Raw genomic sequence first — 12,853 nt, forward strand, 5'->3', positions numbered from 1 at the left:
GGTATTTACATCCCTGAGTACATTGGGATGACTGGCATGTAGAGCCGCTCCAGGTGCCAGTCAGAATCGGAACATGCAGGATACTTGTGCGTCTGCAAGTAAGGACAATCTCGATGGTGATCGGTGTCTCTGTCTCTCCCACATTGCAGAGTGTGTGCATGCACGCAAAGCTGTGTAAAGCATAGGTCTCAGTGCTGACTTTTCTGTCAGGACTCTGACAGCCTGAGGCCTGTAATAGCGTTAGGTATTTTGAACATTTTAACATAGGTAGTATATAGGGTTGTCTCTGTGATTTTTGGATAAAGGCTATTTTTGTGTGTTTGTCTAAATTTAAGTATATTCATTTTGTGAGCTAATGTTCTAAAACTTGTCGAACTGTGCCAGTTTGCTTCAATGTCATGTTTATGTTGATTTTTTTAAGGCATTAATACTCTTTATCCTTCAAACTCAAGTAACCTTCTATATTAGGTCTTATCAGTTGTGCTTAGAGAAATTGGAATTCTGCGATTTTAATTTCTTAAGATTTAAAAGCTTAATAAGGTAAATGTAAATTTAAAGCTCCAGGGATAGTTTTTTTGTTTTTTTTTCCCTGCTTCTTCTCTCCAAAACAACATTATATGTCCCCTGTGAGGGTTATTTTGTTGAAATAATCTAAGATTAAGTTTTTTTAAAACATCTTATAGTTAAGCCACTAGGTGTTTTTTTCTCAAGATAGGTAATGTTGTATTTGCTGGGATATTCCTTTAAAAGTCAGTATCAGTAACTCAGATGACTAATGATGACGAAGATTGAGGAAACATTTATTACCTTATTGTTGTACTATTTGCCGTAACTTGGAATGTGGCATGAAAGATTGCTCTATAACCGTGACACATGTCTGACGTTAGAACTGTGTTTTCAAGAAAAATTATTTCAGTTTATTCTAGTAACAAGATGTCAAAATTTTTTTTTATTCCTCAATGAAATTCGAAGTTTTTAAACTTTCCACAAAGAGTTTGAGAAGGTGCAAGATATAGTCAGTACAATTTTCATCTTCCACCAAACTATAGAATGTCTAAGCTTCTATTATCTTTAGGGGAGAAAAAAGGACTCTTCAATAGCACTTCATAGTTGTCAAGATTTGACCCACGGAGCTGTTAAGATGAGAAGCCTCAGATTTATTTGGGGCTCTTAGTATATACTGTGTTTTGGTGAAACGTGGTAAATTTATCAAAATGTTTAGAAATGACTTAAAACTATTAACTGTGTGCAGTAAACATAGCAATGGGAATGTTCTGTTTGTACCTTGAGACCATATACCCTACATGTAAGAAAATAAGGAAACTTAAGATTTTGACACTAGAATTCTTTGATGGCCTCAAATGACTTCAAAATTTTATCTTCTGGCAGTAAATAGTGTTCTGAATAAGTATTTTGTGGGAAGTGCTAAGAAGAGTTCAGCTTCTCAAGGCAGCCAAAAATGTATTCATCTTATTCATTAAAACAGTTATTATATATAATTGTTTAGTTAGTGGGATGCTATACTCTGGTCTTTGGTTCTGTTCCTATCCTGAGAAATTGGAGTTCATTAATATATATATTTGCCGTTCATACATAATTTCTTTTAAAAGTTGTAAGTACTTAGCATTTCAGTTGTTTAACCTAGGATGCCACATCTGTGTCTTTTTCCAAGATACTCTCCTGGTTTTAAATAGCTCCCCTGCAATTTTTGTGGCACCAGGCAAAATATAGTTGGAATAAAAATTTCTTAAGACTCTCCTGAAATATGTCACTTCCTATCATCTACCCAATGGGATAGAGCACAGAAAAGTTAGATCCAAGTAAGAAAACTAATTACCATTCACCATATATGTTTGATTTTAAAATTTACTGATCGGAGTGTGACACTCTTAGCCCACTGTTACATGCAATTGCAATAAATGTTGGTCATGTTTATATCCAAAAAAGCAATATTCTTAGGTGGGATGCATAATTATTATTACTTTTTAGAGATGGGGTCTTGCCTGTTGCCCAGGATGGAGTACAGTGTCACCTTCTTAGCTCACTGCAGCTTCAAACTCCTGGGCTCAAGCAATCCTCCCACCTCAGCCTCCCTAGTAGCTAGGACTACAGGCGTGTGCTACCATGCCCAGCTAATTTTTAGTTTTTAATATTTTTTTGTAGAGATGAGGTCTCACTACCTTGCCTAGACTGGTCTTGAACTCCTGTCCGCATGCAATCCTCCTGCCTCAGCCTCTCTAAAGTGTGAGGATTATAAGTGTGAGCCACTGTACCTGGCCCATAATTATTATTTTTTTAAAAAGCCTCACTGCCATGCCATAATGGTATCCACTCTGTGATCTCAAATAACAGAACTTGCTTAGTGGCAGCTGTGTCTTAGGAATGGTATTTCCTTAGGTCACAAAAGGAAGGGACCCTATCAATGCAACTGGGTACATAAAATTCTGTTTTCTCTGCTAACCATGTGATCTTGGAAAGATTTCTTAACCTTTCTGTTCTCAGTTTGCTCATTTATAAGATGCAGATAATAATAGTGAGGACCTTAAATTAACATAGGTAAAATGCTTACAACAGTACCTGGCACTTAGTAAGGGCTAACATTACGATTGTCATCATCATTTCTGCATAAGAAGAAAAGGCTCCTCTTAGGAGGAGCTAGTGGTTCTACTTGTAACCATACTAAAGATTCAGTGAGCCCTTTTTTTGGACATTGATAGCAGAAGACAAACTTTGAATATCGAGCACTGTTTATGCTGTGACAATAGTTTACTTATGCAGACACTAAACTTTAAAAACTTCATATTGATCTCACAAAAACTGTATACATAAACATAAAATTTTATGTATATGTTATGAGAAAGAGCATATAAAAATAAATTTTATGAACATGCTAATTTATTGCAACCCCAAACATAATGTCAAGGCAGTTGGTTAAGGAATTGCAAAGTAGTATCTTATAAAATTAACCTGAATTTTGAGAGGAAAAGTCTGGGTTCTTCAGTAAAGTATATCTAAGCCAGTAAAATACCTCACACATACTCCCCTTGGGCAATTCATGGTAAGTGGTAGGAAGGGAAATGGCAAGCAACCAATAGCAGTCTTGTTAACAAACCGTTAGTCTATTAAATATCTGAAATTGGACATAGAGTGTCATAAAACAGTGAAATCTTTCTTCACTGGGCTATGCTTTCCCTCGAATCCCCAGTGCCAGAAGCTAGCTGTTCCTTGTTCTTTGGCATAATGCTAGAATTTACAATGTCTTTTATGAAGTGATAACCTCTCACAGTGATGTCAGTCATGTGGATGCGTACCTGCGAAGGTACAGAAAAATCCTCGCTCCTTGACAGAAAGAATCCTTGCTACTTCTGTTCAAACGCTGCCTTTTTGATGAAACATACCCACCCTGAAGTCAAATCTCTCTCCTGATCTCTTTTAGCACTTTATACTACTGCCATGACTCTTAATAGTATGCTGCTTTGGATTTATATAATCAGCTACCTGAGGATAGAGCCATGGTTTAGGCCTTGTTTTATACCTGTGTTACAGGTTGCTCCTCTCCCAGCACCTTGGAGATATTAGACCTGCAATAAACGGTTGTTTGAGCAGGGAATGAATAGGTAATACTTACTGTCGATTACTTTGTCACCAACTTGCGGTTTTATTAAGATAACAGAACCTGTAGCCATATTCACAGAAACATTGTGAGCAAGAGAGTCTCACAGCACCTAGAAAACTTGTCACTCAGCTGAACCTTCTTCTTAAGACAATTTGAATTGCACTATATCCATATTGATACAGGATTTAAATCCAATCTCTGCATAGTGCAAAATAAAATTTTATTTCATATCTATGGTCAAATAATGACATAGGTGTCATAACTTTCATCTCCCATCTGTCCAATTTAGTCGAAAGTTAAGTTTAGGGAATAAAAGGATGTGGTTATCTTGGTGATGTCACAAAATATCCACCAGTGTTATGTGTATCAGGTGATACAGGTAACTACTAAAGAAATGTTAAGAATTATGCTTTAAGAGAAATAAAAATGGGAATAACAAAGTAATGTGATTCTGAAATTACAGGAAGTGTCAGAACTTCAGCCACCAGTTGGCTGTAATTAGGATCATCCTTTAGCAGGTTCTACTGTTCAACTCAACTCCTAATAAGAATCCAGGAGTCCATGATGAATACAGATGTAGGAAAGGAGGAATCTCCTAATAGTTTTCAAAAATACCTGACAAACTTGATACTGGATAGTGCCTAGCTTACTCTCTTAGATGTAATAACTAGATAAATACAGCACTGGGCCTGGTGGTTCATGCCTATAATCCTAGCACTTTGGGAGGCTGAGGTGGGCAGATGGCTTGAGCTCAGGAGTTCAAGGCCAGCCTGGGCAACATGACAAAAACCCTGTCTCTACAAAAAATACAAAAAATTGGCCAGATGTGGTGGTGTACGCCTGTGGTCCCAGCTACTCAGGAGAATCACTTGAGTCTGGGAGGTCAAGGCTGCAGTAAGCCATGATCATGCCACTGCACTCCAGCCTGGGTGACAGAGTGAGAACCTGCCTCCAAAAAAAGAAAGAAAAATGTGGTGCCCTCAAAGGATCCTGCCTCTTCCTGTGAAAACCTTAGATTAAACTGATTGATTTGTCATTGAAATGTACAACACACCCTTGGATGCAGAGGAATTGGAATTTGATAAGACATTTGCTGCTTATCCAGAGCCTTGCTGCTGCCCTCTGTGACTTACTTAGATGTGTCAGAATGCTCACTCACAGGCACAAGGAAGCAGCGAGCCAAGCGTCATGTGCAGGGTATTATTATCAAGTGGTAGAATACATTGTAGTTTTATAATGATTCCAATATGATCTCTTGGTTTTGGAAACACTCTTTAAAAGAGAACAATATGGCCAATCATGGCTAGGATTTGCAAGTATCTTTCACAAGTATCTTTGCAAGTTGATTTCTGGTTTTGTAGAATTGCACATGTAATATTCATTAGAGTTGTTCATCTTCTGTCATAAAGTTGCTTGAATAATTGAGATCTCTATTTGAACTTGGTCATACTTTTCAGGCTCTCTAACAACTTTTTTTTTTTTTTTTTTTTTTTTCTGAGACAGACTCTCGCTCTGTCATCCAGGCTGGAGTGCAGTGGTGCGATCTTGGCTCACTGCAACCTCCGCCTTCTGGGTTCAAGCAACTCTTCTGCCTCAGCCTCCCAAGAGTAGCTGAGATTACAGGTGTCTGCCACCACACCCGGTTAATTTTTGTCTTTTTAGTAGAGACGGGGTTTCTCCATGTTGGCCAGGCTGGTCTCAAACTCCTGACCTCAGGTGATCTGCCCACCTTGGCCTCCCAAAGTGCTGGGATTACAGGTGTGAGCCACCACACCTGGCCCACAAACCACATTCTTATATTTTTGGTTAATGATTTCAGAAGCTTAGAATCTAGATTTAAGGTTGAGGCCAATCCAGATAGCATGAACTGGTAAGCAAAGAATAGATTTGGTAAAATATGCTAATTTTATATGCACTCTTTTTACTCTGGTGAGGTCTCAAGTTAGATACTGTGTGTGCTGCTTTTGTTATCTTTTGATGAGTGAAAATTGCAATGTTCCTCATTTGTGTGGCTCTTAAAGAGAATACCACTTTCAATATATTTTCTGGCTTTTGTGAAAATAACCATTCTATCTTCAGTATGTCCATATTAACTTAAGTGATATTTAAATATCAAAGAGTGAAATGAGAGCCAGAGATACTTAATTTTTTGAAGATAAAATAAGAAAATCTGAAGCCCAACTGTGTCCTATTGATGTTACTTCATTTTTACATAGATATCTTAGCTTCAGTAATTACACACCCTTCCTGTATGGCAGAATGCCCAGAAGTGAACAAATTCCAGTACAATTACTTACTCTATTCCTCTGGAACTGAAACAACTCAGCTGTTACACACCTGCCTTTGTAACTTCCTTTTGTTTGGCCCCTATGCTTATTTTCAATGAAATAGTCCTCTCTGACACACCTCAGCCACATGCAGAAGAGAGAATTTTTATTTCAGCTGTAAACAAGCATAGTTTGTCACTTAACTAGAAGTCTTGTGCTGTAAGTACAATGCCTGCAACTTCTGATTTTTCCAATTGGCAACTTAGTTATGTTTCCAATTGGTAACTAAATTATCCTGGCAGTTATTGTTACCGTGTAACCTATAGTGAAGTTTTCAGTGCCTGAACTGCAGCATGTAACCCAAGATAAGATTGGATCTCAGTGGTTTTTGAGGGATCATCAAATTTTACAGCTTTATCTCCATAATATTATAAAAATGAGGTTCAAAATGAGGACAAATGGCAGAGCTCTTGTGACACTGTTTGGCTTGTATTCAAGAATTCTGAACTCTAAAATGGCTCTCAGAAGATCAGTCCTCTTAAGTTGCATGTACCGTGGTCAGAATTTAACATTTCCCTTCATTTTGTTAACGATGCAGGGTGTCCTCCACCTCAAGCGTCCCTGTGATTAAAGAATACTACAGAGTATGGCCAACAGGTTTATTCAGTATTTGAGTACTGCCCACTCCTCAAAGAAGTTGTCCTTCTCAACATCAAAAAATTAGACTGCTAAGAGGTAGCTAACAACAAGCATATGCATTTGGCTACCTGCCTACATTTTCTGATAGTCTGATGAATGATCAGATGGAACTGCTAGCAAAGCTTCCAGTCTTATATGTCCTCAACTGTATATTCAGAATAACTTAGTATTTGTTCTCTTTGATTTCATTGGAAGCATCATTTTAGGTTGTATTGACACTGAGGGGTTTGGAAGACTATTCTATGAACTTGAACAGACTCCATGTGGCTGTTCACACATAACTGGATCACACGTGCAAACATGGAAAACATAGTAGGTGCCCAAAATACTTATCAGTTAATGAACTAAAAATGTAAACGTGTTTACAGTGCCTCCATACTTAGATTAAGCTTGCTTTTAATTAATTAAAAAATGTTTATTCAAAGACTACTCTGAGCAAAGCACTTTGTCAAAGAATGGGTTGAGGGGGATAAGCAGACATATAAAGATGATCTATTTCTTATAGTTTCTACTCTCAGAAGAATGCAGAGGCACAAACCGTATTTATACTTCAATATAGAGTAATTGACACATTATGAATATTCATTAATTGATGCATAAGAGACAAGAATGTGTGTACTTTTGCCACCTTTTAGTTTAAACAGGCTATCAGTATGTATTATGTCAGTTTTATGTAAGTTTGTTAACTTAGGCATTTTTAGGTTTAATTTTTACCACTGAATTACCATTAGCTTTTATTTACATTTGAAAGTAATAGAATATTTTTGTTTAATTTTTACCATTGTATTAGCATTGTTTCGTTTACATTTGAAAATGATAGAATATTTTTCTTTGTTAACACTTAAAGCCAACTGTGACTTTGCACGTTTAAAATTATAATTTCCTTTTCAGTTGAATAATCCAGTTTACAATTCTTTTCAGAGTTAAATTATGAATATATGGAATAATTTCCCCCTGTACATGCAAACTTTATGCTGTTAAATTTGAAATGAGTGACTGCCGAGTTGATGAGATTAAATGGATGAGAGGATTATTCAGCATTGAATTCTCTGCTTTGCATGATCGTTTTTCTTTTTAGAATCACTTCTGGAGAGAAAAATATTTCGGAAACATATTTTTCCCTTCAGGTATAACCCTAAAGTTATTCCATAGCTATTGCAAAACATAGCCTATCCAGTGCCTATCTTCATGTTTAAGGGCTCCCAATTTCTAAATTGCCATTTTTGTTACTTTGCAAAAATGTGTCCATATGGTCTCACTTCATCTGTTTATATTTTATGAATGTATTGTTCCCAAAGTGATCAGATCTGCTTGTACCTCAGCAAAGTAATTTGGGTTATGGCTATTTTATTTCAGGCATTCCTAAGAAAGATCATTTAAAATGTAAAGTTCTTTTCAAGTAGTTCAAAGACAAATCTATGTCTTAGCTTATAGAATCTTAAGAGTTTTTATGTACCCAAACCTTAATAATGTAGGAGTTACATAAAGTAGAAACAGTCTGCAAGCAAATTGAAATAACACATTATTGAAACTTGAAGACAAATAACATACTATGCAATTATATTCTATATAATTATATTTCAAATATGAAAATAGCTATCATAAATTAAAAGTATACTTAGAATTTCAATCTCTGTGGCTCTTGAAAGAAAATTTAATTTTTCCTTTAAAAATTGGAGTTCAAAGCATTTCAATTTATAGACTGTTTAGTGTTTTAACTTGTAGTCTTTTTCTAATGAAAATTCCTATAAAGCAACGCAGCATCAGTGAAGTGTTCATCATGAGTTATCATCTACCCTAATAGGCATATATCTCATTTAAAAATTTTCCCCAAATCATTCTAAGAGCCTAAACCAAGATTAAGGTCTTAACCACTGCCTATGGCCTTCTAATAAACTATTCTGGCAGAATTAATAACTCTTACTATTTTATCCATATGTAGTATTTCTGTATTCTGGTATTCCTTTAGAAATGCCTTTCCATCACAAAGTTGACATAAGCCATGATTCTCTTCTTTTGAAAATACTTCTATTAATTATTTTTAAAGTAAGCCCTTTATGCCCAACTGAAGAGTCAAGTAACACTGTTTTTCATTCGTAGCCTTAGCTGCGTTATACGTTCCATGGTTTAAGTCTAGGACTCTTGGAAGGGACGATGCTTACTGGAGATTTCCCATTGTCCCACTTTCTCATTTGTTCCTTAATAAGATAAGTAATATTATTTTTCTATAATGTAAGCTCTTAACAGCGGGATTTTTATTTTATTTCAGTTAGCAAAGAATAATGAAAAATCAAATTTTTTAACTATTATGTGAAAAAATATATCTTAGTGATTGCTGCTGTTGACATTCTAAGCTGATTGGTTAGAAGATTTGAAGGTCTGTAGGTAAGACTTTGAAAAATATTTGTGTGTTTATGGGTACTGAACAGAATGCTGTTGCACTTAGCTCATTTGATCTGCACTACAGAATTGGGCAAATGTGTTTTATTGATGTGGAATAATTTATCTAGTTGAATAATTTTTTTTTAAAAGCAAACTTTTTAACCCAGGATAAAACTTCAGTTTCCCACTGAAAACCTTTGTCAGAGTTGGAGAGTGCTCTTCTTACTTTAAAACCAGTAGATCAGAAATGCAAAGAATGGATCATCTCCGACAGGTCTGCCATTGTGCGAAAAAAGACCCTTCATTGCTTTACTGGGCCTGCTGCTTTTTGATGCAGCTAGATTGCTGTCTCTGTTCTCCTTACTACTGCTACCACCACCACCACTACCACTATTACTACTGCTGCTACTGCTACCACAACAGGAAACAAAGGACAAATCTAGAAAAATTGTAATTGTGAGTGAGATATGAGAATCAGTGATCTCTATGGAATAGAAATCCAATAGGAGACTAACAGCTAACATTTATTGAGTACTTACTATGTACCAGGCATTGTACTTAATTCTATAAGTGGACGATCTTCTATGTTCCTTATCACAAATTTTGGGGTTAATGTAGTAAAAAGTCTTTCAGGTTATTTTGGCCACTGAACATTTCGTCTCAATTTCTTTGTTCCATGAGTTTTCGTACCTTTTTCAACTTTGTGAGGCAATATATAGTCTTGAACTGTACAATATCCTTTCAGTAAATATTTTTATCCTTAAGTTACCCAGAGTGTTTTCTGGTGCTTGTAATTAAAAACCCTGATTATACAGGTCGGTATCATTATTACCACTATTTACAGATGGGGAAACTAAGCTCAGAAAAGTTAATTAACTTGCTCAAACTTTTATAGTTAATAAATAGGGAATATGAGATGCGTGTCCGGGCAGTCTTATGCCAGATATGCATACTAAACAATTTAAATGTGCAGTGGAGTAAATAAAGAGAAGAATGCATACAGAGGAAAACTGAACATTGATGGTGACAAGCATGTGAGACCTTATCCTGGAATATAGAAAAAAAGAACAAAAATGTTATAACAAATTCTCCTAGACATGGAAGCCATAGAAAGTAGATCTAATGAAAACATTGTGGGTTTTCTTGAGAAGGATTTTAGAGTAGTTAGAAGCAGTACTTAAGTATAATTTAAAAACAATTTTTCCGAGCAGAAAATAAAGCGCTGAGTGTATAGATTTAAAGCAATCATCATATTCCAGGCACCACCTATGGAACAAAGACCTGTCTTGGAATTACTTTTATAAAATTTTATATTTACAAAGAGAAGGAAGAAAAACCTTTGCAATTCAGATAAAAGAAACAGTTTATCTACAAAAGATAAAATCAGGCTTCAGTGAAACACAAAATTCCAGAGAACATTAGAGTAATGTGTATAGAGTTTTGAGGGAAAGTGCTTGTAATCCAAGAATTTATACCCAGCTCAGTTGTCTTTAGTATGTGAAGGATTGAAAAGATATTCTCAGACATTCAAGGATTCATGAAATGTGTTTACTCTTTTTCCCCCGTTTACCCTTTTTGATAATTAAGGATTTGTTCCCTTTAGGGAGGAATTAAATTTAAGACTCAAAAATTAGAAATTCATAGTATACAATTACTAGTGGATCTGCTCTTAGTTAAGGTTCCAAACCAAGAGTCGAGGGTTATTGGGTGTTAGTCAATTAGATGTTGAAGTCCTCTGCTTTCCTGCTTCTCACGATCCATAAGCTATGTATTCTTTCAAGTAGTTCAGGTTGATAGACTTTATGTAATAACTTATGTTATAGGTTGTTGGCTTATTGAATTTGCAAAGACAAACCCTGAGGTTTAAGCTGAGATCAGATTCCTATACATGTTATCATCTTTCTTGGACCCATGAGTACTGTTTTAATTGTGCTTAAAGTATCAGTATTGGTAATGGGATCTTAGTTATGTTAATATATGTACTCACTTGAAAAAGTCTTTTGTAAGGCAATTCTCAAAGGTGTTTTTGACTACACGGGATAAGAATTGTGTTCTAAGCAAAGGAGGAAGTAAACAACAGGGGTTTGGCAGGTACCTATCAAATGAGTGAATAAATGAATGCAGTCGGTGCAGAATAAATCAGTACTGATTTGCCTTACTTACAAATCAATAGGGCAAAACAGTGACCACCTAGTGAAAAGGGAGTATTTGACATCAACTAACAGTTGTGAAAAGAAGTGTTAATAACTAATATGCACGTGAAATAATGTTCTACCTCACTAGTAATCACAGAAATAGACATTAACATACTGAGAATATATCTGCTTTTCACACTGGCCACAACAAAATTAAAGGTAAAATAGTGTGGGTGTACTGATGTGGGCAGGGCAATTTCATGTGGTATTGCTGCCAGTACAGTGGCACAACCATTTTGCAAAGTAATGATCTGTAGTAAAGGTCTTAAAAATGATTATGGAATGATCCAGTTTTGCTATAGAAATACACATTCATGTGTGTATCCAAACACACATGCACTCACTAATAAAATAGAAGGAGATAGTCATAAATGTTGAATAGATGTCTTTGGATAAGTTTCCCTGTATATTTTGCAAATTGCTTATGAAAAGCATAGAGTATTTCATAAAAATTCTAAAGTCACAAAATAAAATGGCAATTTAGAATAAAAGATGATAAAAATGGCATTTTTATTATCACAAAAATAATAAAAGGTTACCATAGGCTAAGGTTGACAGAAAGAAAACAAGGAAGTTTGTATAGGTTGCAAGATGTGGAAAACTTGTCAAATGAATCATGATTGAGAAACTGGATTGTCTTGCTTAAAAAATAAATGGAAAGTTTAGTATGACCACAGATCCAGAAGAGTATCATAGAACAGGTGTTAAAAGCAGGAACTCCCACCTTCATACCTGCTAAGTTGTGTGACTTTGAGCAGGTTACTTTGGGTGGAGCCTCCGGTGTCCTTATTTGTAAAATGAGGGTAATGGTTCCAATCCTGCTAGGAGTAAGTGTTCAGTAAACATTCTGCAGTTGTTATCCTTGAGATGACATGTAGAATGGTAGTGGGAAGCATGTTCTAGCCTGGGGCCACTTATGAGGGACATGGACCCAGACTGAGGAATACTCACAGATAGAAGGCTCAGGCTGACTTGGCCCCACGGTAAGGATTCTAGCCAAAGGGCGAGGCAGAAGTTCAGTCACATGCCTCAGTCTTAAATGGTCAAGATGTCTCAGAAGCTGATGGAAAAGGTTAGTGTCTGTCTGGACTCATGGAGATACGGGTTGTGTCATCCTAAAATAATCCTGCAAATCCAACTCTTTCCAGATAGCTTTATAGAATATATTCAGAAATCTCATTAAGAGATTGCTCATATATATCTTTACCTGTTGCCTCGGAGGGAGTTCCGCAAAGTATGTTAACTAAGAGAAGGAAGTTACACACAAGTATATAAAATACCCCATTTTCTTTTCCTTTCTTTTTTTTTTTTTGAGACAGAGTCTCACTCTATTGCCCAGGCTGGAGTGCAGTGGCGCGGTCTCGGCTCAATGCAACCTCTGCCTCCTGGGTTCAAGTAATTCTCCTGCCTCAGCCTTCCAAGTAGCTGAGATTACAGGCGCCCACCACCATGCCCAGCTAATTTTTTGTATTTTTGGTAGAGACAGGGTTTCACTATGTTGGCCAGGCTGATCTTGAACTCCTGACCTCGTGATCCACCCACCATGGGCTCCCAAAGTGCTGGCATTACAGGCGTGAGCCACTGCACCTGGCCTCTGTTTTTTTTTTTTTTTTTTTTTTTGAGATGGCATCTCGCTCTGTCGCCCAGGCTGGAGTGCAGTGATGCGATCTCCACTCACCACAACCTTGGCTTCC

General features: G+C 36.3%; 1 protein-coding gene across 10 annotated transcripts in view; it reads left to right on the top strand.

Moving 5' to 3' along the window:
* The window catches only part of PKP4 (plakophilin 4), a 231,432-nt gene that overhangs the window by 71,500 nt on the left and 147,079 nt on the right, over positions 1–12,853 (top strand). The window lies entirely within an intron of this gene.

The sequence above is a fragment of the Pongo pygmaeus genome, chromosome 11, assembly GCF_028885625.2.
Source record: "Pongo pygmaeus isolate AG05252 chromosome 11, NHGRI_mPonPyg2-v2.0_pri, whole genome shotgun sequence".
Classification (NCBI taxonomy): domain Eukaryota; kingdom Metazoa; phylum Chordata; class Mammalia; order Primates; family Hominidae; genus Pongo; species Pongo pygmaeus.